Raw genomic sequence first — 15,466 nt, 5'->3', positions numbered from 1 at the left:
GTGCAGCTGCTTCAAAACCTGTGCAAACATATGAGAGGAGAAATTAGATCCTTGGTCACTCTGAATGACTTTAGGTATCCCAAAAATACCAATAAACTGCATAAGAGCCCGCACCACAGACTTTGCAGTAAGTGTGTGCAATGGATATGCTGCTGGATACCTGGTACTTTGGCACATAACAGTCAATAGGTACTTTGCACCTGAACGTGAAGGGGGAAGAGGACCCACACAATCAATTATTAAGTGCTCAAACGGTCTACCAATAGTTGGAATAGGATACAGTGGTGCCCGGTTTAGCACTTGATTGGGTTTACCAGTAAGTTGACAGGTGTGACAAGTTTTAATATAAGAAGAAACATCCTTTTTCAGTCGTGGCCAAAAGAAATTTCTCAAAATGCGGTCGTAGGTTTTCCTAACTCCCATGTGTCCAGATTCATCATGAGACACCTGTAAAACCAAGTCACGCCATTTCAAAGGCACCACAACCTGATAAACTGGCTCCCCAATATCGTTCTCACCACATGGCATCCACTTCCTTAACAATATCTTGTTTTCAACAAAGTATCCATGAGCATGGCTCTGCAGCTCCTCAGCAGACAATGCAGACTGAAATAAATGCTGTATGGTGGGGTCAGATCTTTGCTCCTGTCCCAGATCAATCTGTGAAATAGACAGAGGAATATTAGACGAACATAAAGAGGAAATCCATTTATCTTTTCCAAAGTCTTCATCCTGATGTACATCAGTGGATGCTTTCATTGCCCGTGTCACAGCACATGCTTGGAAAATGTCAGGGTGTGACTTTTCATTGTCATCAGGACCACTGCTGATCAAAGGTACTGAAACAACAACTGGAGACTCTGGTTGATCAGGCCAGACTTTCCCTCCAGCTATATTGTTCCCCAGTATAACTGTAACACCCATCACAGGCAGTGCAGGTCTCACACCCATCCTTACTTCTCCTTCAAACAACTCTGAATGGAGCATGAGTTTATGTACTGGAACACAAAACACAGACATGCCCATACCCAACACAGGTATAGATAATCCAGTGTCAGAATCATCCGAAAAAGGTAAAACAGATGCCAAAATGAATGAATCGTATGCACCAGTATCTCTTAAGATAATAACTGGCACCTTAACATCACTCCCAACCAAAGAAACTTGTCCTTCCAACAGAAATGGTTTGTAAGAACTCAAATCAGATTTTCCAGAGAATGACACTTCAGCCACTTTGTGAGGAACACTTACAGAAACTGATGCAGCAAACGCTGCTGGTTTAACCTGAGTTCCATTTTTAGTTCTGGATTTCAGCAAAGCACAGTCTTTCTTCCAATGACCTTTTCTGTGACAATAATTACAAATTTTGTCCAGATCATGGTTACTGCGATCCAAAAAAGAACCTCCAGAATGTGTCGAATGCCAGTTTAGAACTCTCCTTCCATCTGCATGCTCTCCACTTGTATCTTTATGTGTCAAGACAAAATCATCAGCCAACACTGCAGCTTCTGACACTGTTTTAACCTTCTGTTCATTAATGTACACTGCAATATTATGAGAAACAGAGTTTTTAAATTGTTCCAAAACCATTAAATTACAGAGGTCACCAAGTGTTTTAACCTCAGAGGAAGTGCACCATCGGTTGAAATGAATTTCCAAATCTCTTGCAAACTCCACATAAGTTTTGTCACCTTTTTTCCAGTTTCTAAACTTTTGTCTGTATGCTTCAGGGACTAATTCATATGCTTTCAATATTGCAGCTTTAACCTTAGCATAATCTTGGCCATCATTCAAGCTTAACATAGAGAAAGCTTCCTGAGCACGACCAACCAAAACGCACTGAAGCAAAATTATGCGGTCTGAATCAGACCAATCTCTTGTGTCTGCAACCCTTTCAAACAAAGTGAAAAAAGTATCAACATCCTTTTCACTGAACTTGGGCACCAAACGCAAGTCATTTAAAATATCAGAGGGTTTGCATTTTGAGTCCCCAACACAAGATTCCACAGACAATTTGCCATCTTTCACCAGATTTAATTTTTCACTTTCCAAATTTATTCTTGCCAATTCAGTTTCCTGTCTCATCTTTTCCAAAGCAAGAGCCTTATCCAAATCTGCCTGCTGTCGTAACCTCTCTAAAGCCAACTCCTTTTCCTTCTCCAGTTGCATTCTCAACCTTAACATCTCTTTTTGTTGTTCAAAATCCAAAAAGTCAGGCTTTACCACCTGAGCAACCAAATCTTCAGGTCTGGAAGGTGAAGACAAAACACCCATCTCAATTAAGTTCTCCCTTAAAATTGCTTTGACATTATCTTTCAACCTTTTGTCACCAACACTTATTTTATAGTGTTCAGCAATTTTTACTAATTGTTCTCTAGAACATTGCTCCAAAAATTCTGCTGATGGGGATTTATTAAAGTCTTCCACAGACATGACTAAAGTCTTAATCAAAAAACAATGATTCAAAAGTTTAATTGCTGACAATCTGTGCAACACAAAACAACCAACCCGAACCTCCCCTCTAACTGCCTATCAAAAACTTTCTAGCTCAACCCTAGTCTTCAGAGATCAGAGACGGTGGGTATTTACGCACTTAATACCAGTAGAGTGGAAAAGGCGACCAGAAAATCGGCAACCCCCCCAACACTATGGCTGTGCCCCCGAGACAACTGCTCCAACCATATGATCTCACACTACTGTTTTTGAGCACATGAATCCCAAAGGGGAAACACGCCGAGGCCTACAGGGGAATCAGTTCAGATCAGACATAATGAATTGCACAAATCAGACAACAATCAAGACTTACCAGTGAGCTCATCAGATGAGATGAAAGCAAGCAACTTACCCCAAACCAGAGAAAAAAGAAACAAAAAACATTTCCCCAAAACTAAACTCAAGATTCCCACACTAGCTTCCCAGTTAAATTAACAAACAATGTTTACTAATTAACTAACGTAACAAACCTAACATAAATTTGAACGAGCCCCCAATTTGTTATGGTCCGGCTCTTAAACCATAACAAATGAAGGGAAGCAACCCAAAGATAACTTAAAAGGGAATTTATTTAACAAAAAAAACCATAACTGGTTGGGGAAGAAAGGGAGAAAGGGGAGAGAGTGGCAGGGAGACAAAAAGAATGAGCTTCCTAGTCAGAGGAAGTGGTGCATCTTATGGTGGATCTGACGTCATCTGGAGACACTGGCCAGCTGCCTCCACTTCCAATCAGCACCAATTAAGGAGTCCAAAACATGGAGGTTAGAGACCCAGAGAAAAAGGCCTTGGGCCGTAACAAACCACATTTTTGACACAGAGCAGAGAGACAGCTGAGTCGCAGTAAACTTAGCATCCAATTAAGGAAAGAAGGAAAACTGAATGTGAACTGAATGGCTGCTTTTCTGCAAAGTGTTTAAGGTATTTGCCATTTAAGATAAAGTAACAGAAGCATGGCTAACAGGTTAACTTAAAGGCCTAGCATTCCTTGAAAGAATGCATATTGCCCGCCGCCTTTCAATGAAATCCACCCAGTGGTTCGTGAAATATTTTGCTAACAAACAGGGTTGACTCCAACAGGTAATGCCAAGGTTTTAAGCAAAGATGTGTTGCAGTCAAAGGAAAATTGGCTGAGTTACAGCTGCATTTGTATTTTGTAAGATCAGTTGGCTGTAGTGGCCATCTTGAATTTTGTTGAATTCAAAATGTAATCAGATGCCAACTCAATGATAAGTCTCTGAAAGTTTCATTAAAATTTGTTTAGTGATTCCTAAAATATTTGGCTACCAGTGCAGACAAACAAACACAGACATTCATAGACATGAGTAACAACAAACTGAATCCTAAATGATGATATGGCTTTAATGCAAGGAAATACTAGCTGGTAAAATGTGAAAACACCCATTGACCAAAGTTATAAACCACCCATTCTAACAATCTTTAACTTTAAACTAATCTTCAGTTCATCTTAAGGACATTTTCAAGAAGTAATACACATCACACACACACACATATTTGAACACACACAGAAATGGCTGGATTCTAGTCAGAGCCATTAGCAGCAAGAGAGAACAGTAATTTATTTTACTCCCGCTTGATATTTTCCATGTTCTGAGAGACTTAATTATACAAATGGCAATTTTTTCAAATGTCACTCTGCCACTGGCTTCAAAGAAAAAGAGAAGCCCTTTCAGTGAAGCTATGCTGCTGGAATCCTCTACTTTGATGTTTGCTGTATGTCTTTCTGAGTCGCTGTTCACAACCAAATCCAAGGCCCTTTTTAGAAATTCTTTGTGACAAGTGACGAACAAAGACACAAAATGCTGTGCTGCATTCAATTTCAGCTTTAAGACAGAGGTGAGGAACTTTTATTTTTGTCCCAGGAAACAAAATGTTTTCTTAATGTTGGTGTGTGTGTTTGTGTGCCTGTCTATTACCAAAATATCTCATGAACTACTAAACAGATTTTAATGAAACTTCCAGAAAGTAATTATTGGATAACACCCACAGCTAATTAATTTTTGGAGCCAACCCTATTCAAGATGGTTGCCACAGCCAGCTGAAAAGGAGAAAAAACAAGAACACAAAATAACTATAACTCAGTTGATTTTACAGATATTGACTTTAACTTTAGTATGGTATTAGCTGAGACTGACTGAACAAGATTATTGTTTACAGTGTTGCCAATAACTACTTGGAATCAACTATGTTTAATAACAAAATATTTCATCTCATGAACCACCAAAAGGATGTTAATAAAACTTTGAGGAAATAATCATTGGATGTACATCTACAACTGATTGACTTTTAGAGCAAATCCAATTCAAGATGGCTGCCACGGCCAACTGACCTTAAAAAACACAAAAATGGCTGTGATTCAATTAACTTTACAGATGTCGTACTGAAGTATAGTGTGGTTGAGGCTGAGAGTGCTTCACAACACATACTCAAAGTGATACACATTGTACAACATCGTCACTTAAAACTTTAGCAAAAACAGTTGGCATTAACCCTGTTTTCCACTTAGCAAAATATTTCCTAAACCACTGGACAGATTTTGATGAAACATTTAGAAATGAATTACTCAATGTACTTCACAACCACCACAGCAAACTGACATTAGCCAATACAAAAATGGCCAAAACTTAGTCCATTTTGCAGATATTGAGCTATAGTTTGATGTGGTCGTTGCTGAGACCCATCCTCAACACAAACTCTGAATGTGACATCTTGTGACATCTTGCGTGAGATTAATTGTGCATCACATTAATTTCAAGGTTGACAGCTTGCAACTGCTACAACCTCATCGTATCTCAACATAAGATGATGTCAGTTTAAAAATCTGGCGTTAAAAATGGTGGGCGAGTTGCAATATTTAGTTTTTTTTCTCTCTCTCTTTTTAAATAAGTATTTTTTTCTGGTTCTACTAAGCATAACCACTAAAATTATAAACCTGGGAAATAAACCCAGTTTTTGAGGACACCGAAGGCCAGATGCAGCTGGTGCAGGAGCCGCTTCTGGCCCTCAGGCTGGATTTACCCTTATGTGGCTTTAAAAGCTAAGATGTTATTTACCGAACATTTTAGTATTCATCAAGCAAGAATTATGCTCATCTGGGAGTGTATATGACAACTCAAAGTCAACCGAGTTGTAAGCTTAATTACTTTAAAGCAAATTTGCAATGGTGGTGGTTTAATGGTCCAAAGGTTCGGAAAAGATTCAGTGAGAATAAAACCATCACTGTTGCATCAAGGAACCTGGCTGACTTTCTCCAGAGATGAGGCCAGACCTGCAGACTTGTGACCAATCGCTGGATGGGTCACAAAAACACTGTCCCAAATTCAGCAGTCCTCTGGGAGAGACTGGCTGCCTTTATCTGGCCTCAGAATCAGCTGGCCTCAGGCATGACTGGAAGACACGGCTCTAAGAGTGACATGAAAGCGAGACAGGAAGAGTGAAGGAAACATCTTCATTTGTGCAGCCGGCACAAAAACAGATAAGCATTGCAAGTTACCGTAAAATAAAATACCTGCAATCATATAAAAACAACTTTCTAAGCTATTTCTGTTTTGTGTTTCACTGAAGCATCTTGAATGCATTTTTTAAGACGGTATGTTTTGCTCCTAACTGCTATAAGCTCATAGGCTTTCCTTCTAAATGCCATCGTGTTACAAAACAGACAAAATAAGCGATGCGATTTCCTGTGATTTTCAGTGTGAATATGAAGGTAAATAAAATGGCGGTGGTGCAGCACAGATATGTTGTTTGCCACCAACCCATCAGCACCCACAGCTCACAGAAGAACATCACACTGAGTTGTTGGACAGACATCAAAGGCAGAGGCCTCAAATAGTTTCTGTGTCACACTGCGTGACCCAGCAGCACTCCGCTTCCTCCATATGTACACACAACACAACTTGATATCGCTAACACTCAGACGCAGACTCATAACTGGGTGGCGGTGATTTGTTCACTCTACAAACTCAATGTTCTTGTGAGTTTTTTTTTACAGTTTCACATTTAATTTAATTAGTGCAACTCGTCACGTAGATCTTATATCACAGTTGGAGATGGGAATCTGTTGCAGTTGTCTTGACCTTTGATCTACAAGTCTTTGAATTCTGGTCACCATCTGCTGCTAACACACACATGCTCACACACCCCTGCACACACACACACAGACACACATGCTCACGACCTCCCAGTATAGCACCTGTGGAAATGAATACTACTGTGTTCGTAACCAAAACTAGTCTAACACTAAAGAAAACACCAAGCCACAGAAGTGGAGCGGCGTAAGTTATATTTATAGTCTCCAGATTTTGTGTTGTCTTTCAGATTTGTTCACACCCATGTGGAGAGTAGACTGCCAGTTTGAAAAGTAGGTTTATGTATTTCAAGATAAATCAAGTGCTGTATCTGTAAATATTTCAAGCAACTTTGTGTCAGCTCACAGAAATTTCTCTCTTTCCTGTGATGGTAAAAAGAAAAGCATAGTTAATACAGACAAAACACTAGTACTGTATTATAGCCACACAACAAAATAGAAACATACTGAAGTATTAACTGCATTTTTGAAATAAATTTCTCCAACTATTACTTTCAAGGCCTATAGAATATATAGGTAGCCTTTGCATGTTTCCCAAAAATGACCAAGATGTCCAACATTTGATGTAATTTAAGTGAGCATTAATATGGTCCCAGCAGGCACATGGTTTGCTCCAGATAAACTGTTTGGATCTCATGTTTTGGGAAAAAAAAAAATCACACATATAACACACCATATGCGCAACACAAGCCCCCTGCCCCCCACCCACGACACACACAGACTGAGACAATGAGACAAAACTAAAGCACGTTGCGCTCTGTGTTGTTCGAAGACAAAGAAAATTCAGCAGACTGTTATTTCTGCTGGAACAATTGCTGTTTTTTTTTTTTTTTTTTTTTCGCTTTTCTCCCCATGGACCTGAGAATAATTTATTGGTACTTGGAAAAAAAAAATAGCACACAATGTGACTTTGAGGATTCCTTTTGAAAATTCTGTGTAGCTGTGAAAGTGTTACTGGGTGTTTCGTGTAATGACGTCGGTTCAACAGTACAGGAAGGACCGGCACATGGAGCGACCAATGGGAGCTACACGGATTCACCAGTAAATGACACGGCTTTGTAGCTGTTTGTTTTTTTCCTTCTGCAAGCTTTTATTTTATTTTTTTTCTTTTCAAATACAATAACTTAAAAGGACAGTTGAATATATACATTTTTATGTGGGATTCTGTAACATTATACTTATCTTACTTGTAGATAGCTCCTTGAGTGGCAGCAGTTTGGGAAAACAGAGTTTAACTCTGACTGAATTGATGAGCTAATGGCTAGTGTAAGAAAAGCCAAGGGCAAAGCTAACTGTTGCCATTTTTCTTTTTAAAATTTCTTTTAATCAAGAAAAACCTAGTTAAACATATTTGGAAAATTAATATTTTAACATAGAACAGCAAAATAAGAAAACTATGTAAATCAACAAGAAATTTTTAATTTTAAGAAGAGAAATGTTCTGTTTGTTTACATGGCACCAGTGGGACATAAAACTTGTACTGGGATCATCCTGAGGTGATGCTGTATCCACTCCAGATTCAACTTCCTGGATGTATGTTGACACCATCGGGTCGAATACATCTATCTACAACAGGCAGGATAATATTTGTGCACAACCTTTTTATAGAATTTCACTTTAAAAGAAGCAAACTATCCTTTTAAGATATAACTGCGCTGCATAATGTAGAGGGGTTACAATTGATTTATGAGAATCACTTCAGGCAGCTTACTTGTTTCTAAGTGTACGAATGACAGCGCAGACTCAATTCTTACAGAATTTGGCTGAGTAGATGCAGCTGTCAACCTTAAAGTAGGGCTTTGACTGTGGGGAATAACCCTGTCTCATCACATACTTTATGCTTTAAACAACTTTTTAGTTTTCTAAAAAGTAAGAGTTACTTTAGTTATAACTTGGAAAAGGGCATGGATTTCTGGTGCTATCCCCCTCAGTCTGCCTTCAAGAACACACATTCTGTCTGACAGGACAAAAAAAATAAAAAATACTGAGCACTACATTCAGCCCCGGGAACAAACAAACATGCATTCATAAAAGAGCTACAAAATCAAACAGCACAGCAACTTTCAGACGCACAAACAGCCTGCTCATCCCTCTCCAGACGCGTTCGGGAATCAATTTTTTCCCACATGATCCTCAATTACTCCTGAAGAAAATAAATGAAACTGGAAATCCGCCTCTAATCTTCGGAGATCTATTCTGTAATTAAGCAAGAAGAGGTGAACTCTAATAGGCAGAGAGGGCGAATCAATACGGGTCCGCAGGATGGTGGGCATCAGAGGCCTTTCCTTAAACACAGGGGAGACCACTCCGGCTGCTTAATTAGGCAAAGTGCTGCTGCAGTTTCCAGATTACATCCATTTTTACATGACAGGTCTGGACTAGATGGATATATACAGCATGTGCATTTTCTTCTTTAATGTATTTGTGAATTTCTTTTGATAATTTTCTCTCTAATTAACAAGAAGCTTAAAAAGAAGCAGAAATGACAGAAAGTGATATTTTTCTGAAATGTTTGACTTTTGATGAAATTAGGCACATCTGAACTGTAGCAGAGATGTATTTTTTTAAATGATTCAGTCTCATTAAAAGTGCCCTTTGTTAAAGAAGATCCATACTTTATTGGTTGCAGTGATTAAATTAGACAATATATTGATTTTCTGCACAAAACTAAGTTAAAAGCAAATGCACCGTCAGGTGATTATATATGCAAACATCAATATGAGTGACGTTAAGCAATTTTTGCATTAAACTATGGCCTTTATAGATCACTTTCCCATGTTTTATGATTATCACTTTTTAATAAATCTATCTGCGCTGGAATTACATTCAGTTTAAAGTAAGAAGAATGCTGTTTAGTATGCAGCCTTGGCAGAAAAGATTAGTCTTTTCTGCCCACACATGTTGCAATTTGTTAAATGCTTTTTCTTGCATATGCCACATCATTTCACCTGAGCTGGAACTCTAAATGTTATCAAAGCTAACAGATTCTTTTCAAGTGTCAACATTACCATTTACCGTTACACAGGCAGCAAGACAAATTCAAAAAGGCGTCTAAAAATCCCTTCAAAGCGAAGTCTACTGTACACGCTGCTGTTCAAAGTGCACTTCCTGCTGAGCGCAAACCCATTTGGACTTCAAATAATCATCACAAACGTACAGAAAAGATCAAGCATTTAAATCAAAGTAGCAGCGCTTCAAAAACCAACTGCAGGGACCTGTGAGTCATTGGACTCTGCACACTTCCTGTCATTATTTTTTTAGACGCTATATTCTTTTTTTTTTAAACAAATATCCTTTTAGGTTCATTTGTGAAGTGATTAGAATACATTTTTATAAAAAATACTATTCAAAGCAAATTGTTGTGACTCTCTGTCAGCCAATAAAACTCTGAATAAAAAGTCAAATAAATATTTTAAGTAAGCTAACAGCGAAAACAATTAATTAAAGTCATAGTTTTGAGGTTCTCTTCTATAGAAAGATTGTGAACAACTGTTGAAGAGATAAATCAGTTGTTTCAGCCTGGTTAGACAATTCATGACTCACAATTAGATAAAGCCCTCATCATGGATTTTTGGATTTGATGCTTCAGCTAATCCATCTGTTTACATACGGCGTGGTGATCACCCTGTTTAACAAAAACAATTATTTTTGTCGCACAAGATGACATTGCTAAATTAAACTGTATGTTCGATGGAGGAAGACAGAAAGGAAAGAGGAGAAAATTAGATAAATAGACCAAAATATCTGAGAAGTTTAGGATAAAGTAATACATTACAGCGGGGAAATCATAGAGACCATCATTTCACCCTATGGCACATATCTGGTGTCAAATTGTCCATAAAGAAATAATTTTTCTCAGGACATCTGAACAAACATATTTTACTAGTTTGAAAAAAAGACCATCCATTATTTTCTTTTTTATTACAAAAAATAAACACTAAAAATGAGCATCACAAACGTGCTTGCTTGCCTTTCAGAAATGCTTGAGTGAAATCAAAAATTCCTTGTTATTTTCCAAACATCATGAAACAAAGAAAAAAAAAAAGAAATTATGGATTGATTTATAAAGTAGATTAGCTTTATTAGAAAAAAGATTTCTGGGAAGGTTTTGTCATATATATTATATATGTATTATATACTATATAGCCTACATATTATATATGTATTATATACGTATACAAAGAGTAAGTTAATTTTAAAAAATGGGAGATTTTGTTCCCATGTTGGGTTTTTGCTTTGGTTTTGGGGCTCAAACAACATAAAACACTAAAACTCTAAGAAATTAAAAAGAAAAAAAAATATTTTAGAAAGCTATTGTTCCCTAACTGAACAATTTTTAAGAAATTTTTTCATCAGGTAGCAAGTCAGAAAGTAAAAAAAAAACAAAACTTGATCCAACTTGGAAGTAAGGACATTGCTCTGACCTTGCCATACCCAGTTTTTTTTTCACTTGCTTTTATAAATTTCTTCAAAAAAAAAGAATAAAGGAAAATCAAATGATTAAAGTTAAACCGTGAGAGGGATGGTGGAGGAGTGCTATGAAGAGCTAAGCTTTGACATTGTGGGGGATGAGTTCAGTCGGTTCCAGACACTGATAATTACCTCTCTGCCTTAACACACAGCCTGAATCTCCTTCACACTGAGCCGAAGCTCGCCATTCGGGCTCGCTGCCGCCGCGTGCTCTTGTGATGAAGGATTGCCTGCAAAGAGTTTCTGCTTGAACTTTTTTTTTCATAGTCCAACCCTCACCAGAGGGGCCACATTTCTTAAAAAATGACCGGGCAGCAAATTTAATCCTCAGTGGGTCAGAGAAGCTTAAGATTATGTGCCATATCTCACCAACCACGGATGTGAGCCTGTCTGGTCCCGGTGTCTCGACCAATCCTGGCCCGAGGCGGTGGATAAAATGCACAAGAGGGAAAGCAGCAGTGAAGAAATAATGTGGCAAGATAAGAGTGGTGTTGAGGTGTGATGCTTGACCTGCAGAAAGCAGAAATGCAAACTATAAAAAACACACTCAGGGAAGAGTTTTTTTTATTTTACTGCATGTCTTATTGATTTATTTGCTATGCTGTAGAAATGCTTGTGATTCCTGCACTTACATGCAGGGGTTTATGAAAATAAATAAATAAAACGTTTAAAAAACAGAACTTTAGAGGTTTGAGATTGCATGCTACTAAAATCAGATTCAACAACTTAAATGTTTAAGTAAACAAAGACAACTCCAACTTCATAAAATTGTTCTGTAGGGCTCCAGCAGGGTATTGTGGGAAAACTAAAGCCACAGGACTGAGGGTGTCTTGTGTTTGTTTTTACTGCTCTCTAGTGTCAGTAAAGTGAACTGAAAGACATTTTAATCAGCTGAAATGCTTGCTCAGTGCTTGGATAACTAACGCAAACAAACCTGAGTTCATTTCAGACAGTTCTGACGGTTCCATGTTCTGTACTCTGGAACGAAGCTGGACTTTGACTCACCGGCAAAGTGGGTCATCATTTGGGTTTCCAGCAGAACAGATTCAGAGAAAATTGTGCCGTTTTATAACATTCTTCCTCTAGATATGGTAAATATCTGTTCCCTACCTGTTATAACACATCTCTGCCTGACGGGTTTATTAATATCAGATGGATAAATTAACACAGTAAGTCTCACAGTAACATGAAGCTGTTGTAGTGCAGTGTTATAAAACAGGCTGCTGGGTTGTATCACTGAACACCAAGTCCACCTTTAACCTCTTATAACATGCATTTGACTGAACAGCTGCTCAGATTGTCTGTAGAGGTCAGGATCTGTGGGCTTTCCTGCTTATTTTTGTGTTGTTTTATGTTTATTCATCCCTGTCCGTTCAGAGTTAGTCTTTATTTTATTACTGTACGCTCACTGACACTCATTTTACAGAATATTTTGTTGTTGTTGTTGAATTGTTTGCTTCATTTCTTGTTTAGTTATTATTTTCTGCCAAAAGGTGAAGGTGGACAATAATGTTTTTGCTTGTGTCTGTCTGTTTCACCTAATATCTCATAAACCACTGGACAAAACTGTCAGGAAATAATCATTGGATGTGCATCTACAACTGATGAACTTTTTGGCTAATATTTGGTCAGTTTTGCAGATGAGCTAAAACTTGAAGTCCTACTAGCTAGGAGACATGTCCATCTCATACCCTAAGTGGGACATATTTCACTATTCCAAGAGACACTGCTTTACTTTCAGGGTTTGACCAAAACAACAACAACTGTCGTTTCTGAACACGAGATAATCTAAGTTCAAAACTGGCATGACAGGCAGCAGGTGAAACACACTCCTTAAAGGAATTGTGGGACTTTAATTAGGATTAGACTCATTTTAAGAATTTGTTGTGCTAGCTGCAGCTGCTAGCTATTAGCTCATGAATCTGGTCAGCGTTCTGCCCCCAAACCGTGGAACGATTTGCCTTTGCAGATCAGACAGGCCGACTCACTTCCTGTTTTTACATCATCTCTCAAAACATATTTTTTTTCTTTGGCTATTAGCTCAGTTTGAGATGCTGGCTTTTATTGTTTTTACCACTTTATGGTTTTAACAGCTTTATTGCGTTGATTGTGATATCTTTGATTTTATAGCTTTTAGTCGTTTTTTGGAATTTCATGTGTTTTACCTCTTGTGTTTTTATTTGGTCAACAGTGTTAGTTTTAAAGTGCTTTATAAATAAAATTCTATCGTGTTGTAGAATTAAACTCAGTTTCTTCAAACTGAGGTTGTTCAAAGAGCTATCTACAACAAGTAACATAATAATTGCTTATAACCTTAACCACACTCCAAACAAATCTGAACTATTGCTTTAATTTTTGACAGTTTATAATAGACACCATTACAACCCAGATCCCCTTTTCTCCTTCACATTTGCAGCTTGGAATAAAATATGATCGCGTGTCTCCCATTCTGGCTGACATATCCGTGTTGTTTTGACAGATTTTTAGAGCAAGCCGCTGATCGCACAGAACATCTACTATTCTGGTTTTGCTGACCTAGTTCAGACAGCTGTGGGAGTATCTGTGCAAAAAGCAATTCTTCCCGAATCAATATTTTACACAGACTGTCTGCATCATTTAGCTCAGAGTTGCCTATATGCCCAAAGACCCTTTTTTTCACCTAAAACAAGCTAAAACAAGACCAGTGTTTTGACACAACAAAAAGTGCAGTTGGTCTCAGATCAAATCTGATACGGTATTCTGAAAACTGACGCAGTTTTTGACCTTTAATTATTGTGAAAAGTCATTCATCTTTGGTTTCATGCCTCTGATCGCCTCTGGCTTCCTGAATGATCTGCAGCTGGATCTGATAGAATAACATTTTCTTTCAGTGTCTTAAGAAAAACATTTAATTCAGTTTTTTATAAGGTCTCTGCATGTTCTAAAAGAGTTACAGGATGACTGATGTTGTTGCATCATCTGGGATAAAAGATAAAATAGAAAGGGAATTTTTTTTCAGCAAAGCATTGCTAATATAAAGTGATAAAATACTAGAATTTTACATTTTTTTTGCTTTAACAATTTTGATTGATCTCTTTCTTTCTCCAATTTTTGCCTTTCACTGACAGGTGAAGGTGGACAATCATGTTTTTGCCCATATCTGTGTGTCAATCTGTTAACAAGACATCTCATAAATCACTGGATATTTTATTTATGAAACTTAAGTAAAATATTTACTAGATGAACAGCTACAACTGATTAACTTTTCGAGTCGGCACAGTTCAAGACATGGGTAAATGGTGACTCCAAAAACTGAAGATCAGAATGCTGTTAGGCTAAGACATGACCAAAACATGTGGTAGAGAGAGATATTGAGCCAAAATTTGATGTGGTAGTAGCTCTTTTGAGCGTGACATCTCACGATACTGTGTATGAGATGGTGCATAATGTTATTTTCAAGGTTTGACCACATAGTTACAACTATATTATATCACAACATGAGATAATCCTAGCCTAAAACATTGGCATGAAACATGGCAGGCAATATGCAATCGTTCAAGGAATGCTAGACCTTGAATATATATATATATATATATATATATATATATATATATATTTTTTTTGTCATACCAACCTTTTATTTGTGTTCTTTTTTCAAAAATCCCACCAATATTTATATAGAGGATTAGTCAGAAATGTAGTCCTGCCAACCTAGAGTCTGTATTGTTTTTCTGCAGCCATGTTTTTGTAATGTGAGGATTTGCTTTGTGTTGCAAGTTGACCAGTGAACAAAGGTCGCCTTGAAGGCAATATTTGTTGCTCTAAATTTAAATCGCAGTGTACTTTTTTGCGCCACAGACATGTAAATAACCTTTGCCAGGAGCACTGTCATAATCCTTTACTGTCAAAGACCATGACTTTTAGACTTGATGATAGCAGTCTTACTTGTCTTTTTTCTTTTTTTTCCCCCCTCAGAGCTCTCTATTATTGTTTAATCCAGAAAGGATCTGCAATACCACCTGAAAACAACAAAATAAGTTTCCATTGTATGATGGTTCTATTTAAAAAGCTTCCAAGATGAGAAAAAAATGAAGTTGCTGCTGGACAAATATAGCGATGGTGTTTTCTTGTTCAGTAAATTTACAAGACATTTGTGCAAATAGCTTTGCATTGTAGTCAGGGGTGGAAATTAAAAATTTTGTCCACCAGCCATAGTGGCTGGNTGGACAAATTTTTTTACCAGCCACTCAAATATTTTACCAGCCACTATTTTTTGTTGTGACAAAAAGTAATTTCATATGATGATAATAATGGAGGTGGGTTGAATGTTATTTAGATCATTAATTATCCAACAACAACCAGTTAATTTTCCAACAAGTCTTTAACTGTGTTTATTCCTCTCATCATGGACAACAAGTC

The sequence above is a fragment of the Kryptolebias marmoratus genome, linkage group LG9 (genome assembly GCF_001649575.2).
Source record: "Kryptolebias marmoratus isolate JLee-2015 linkage group LG9, ASM164957v2, whole genome shotgun sequence".
Taxonomy (NCBI): Eukaryota; Metazoa; Chordata; class Actinopteri; order Cyprinodontiformes; family Rivulidae; genus Kryptolebias; species Kryptolebias marmoratus.
Note: the sequence above shows the minus strand (reverse complement) of the source record.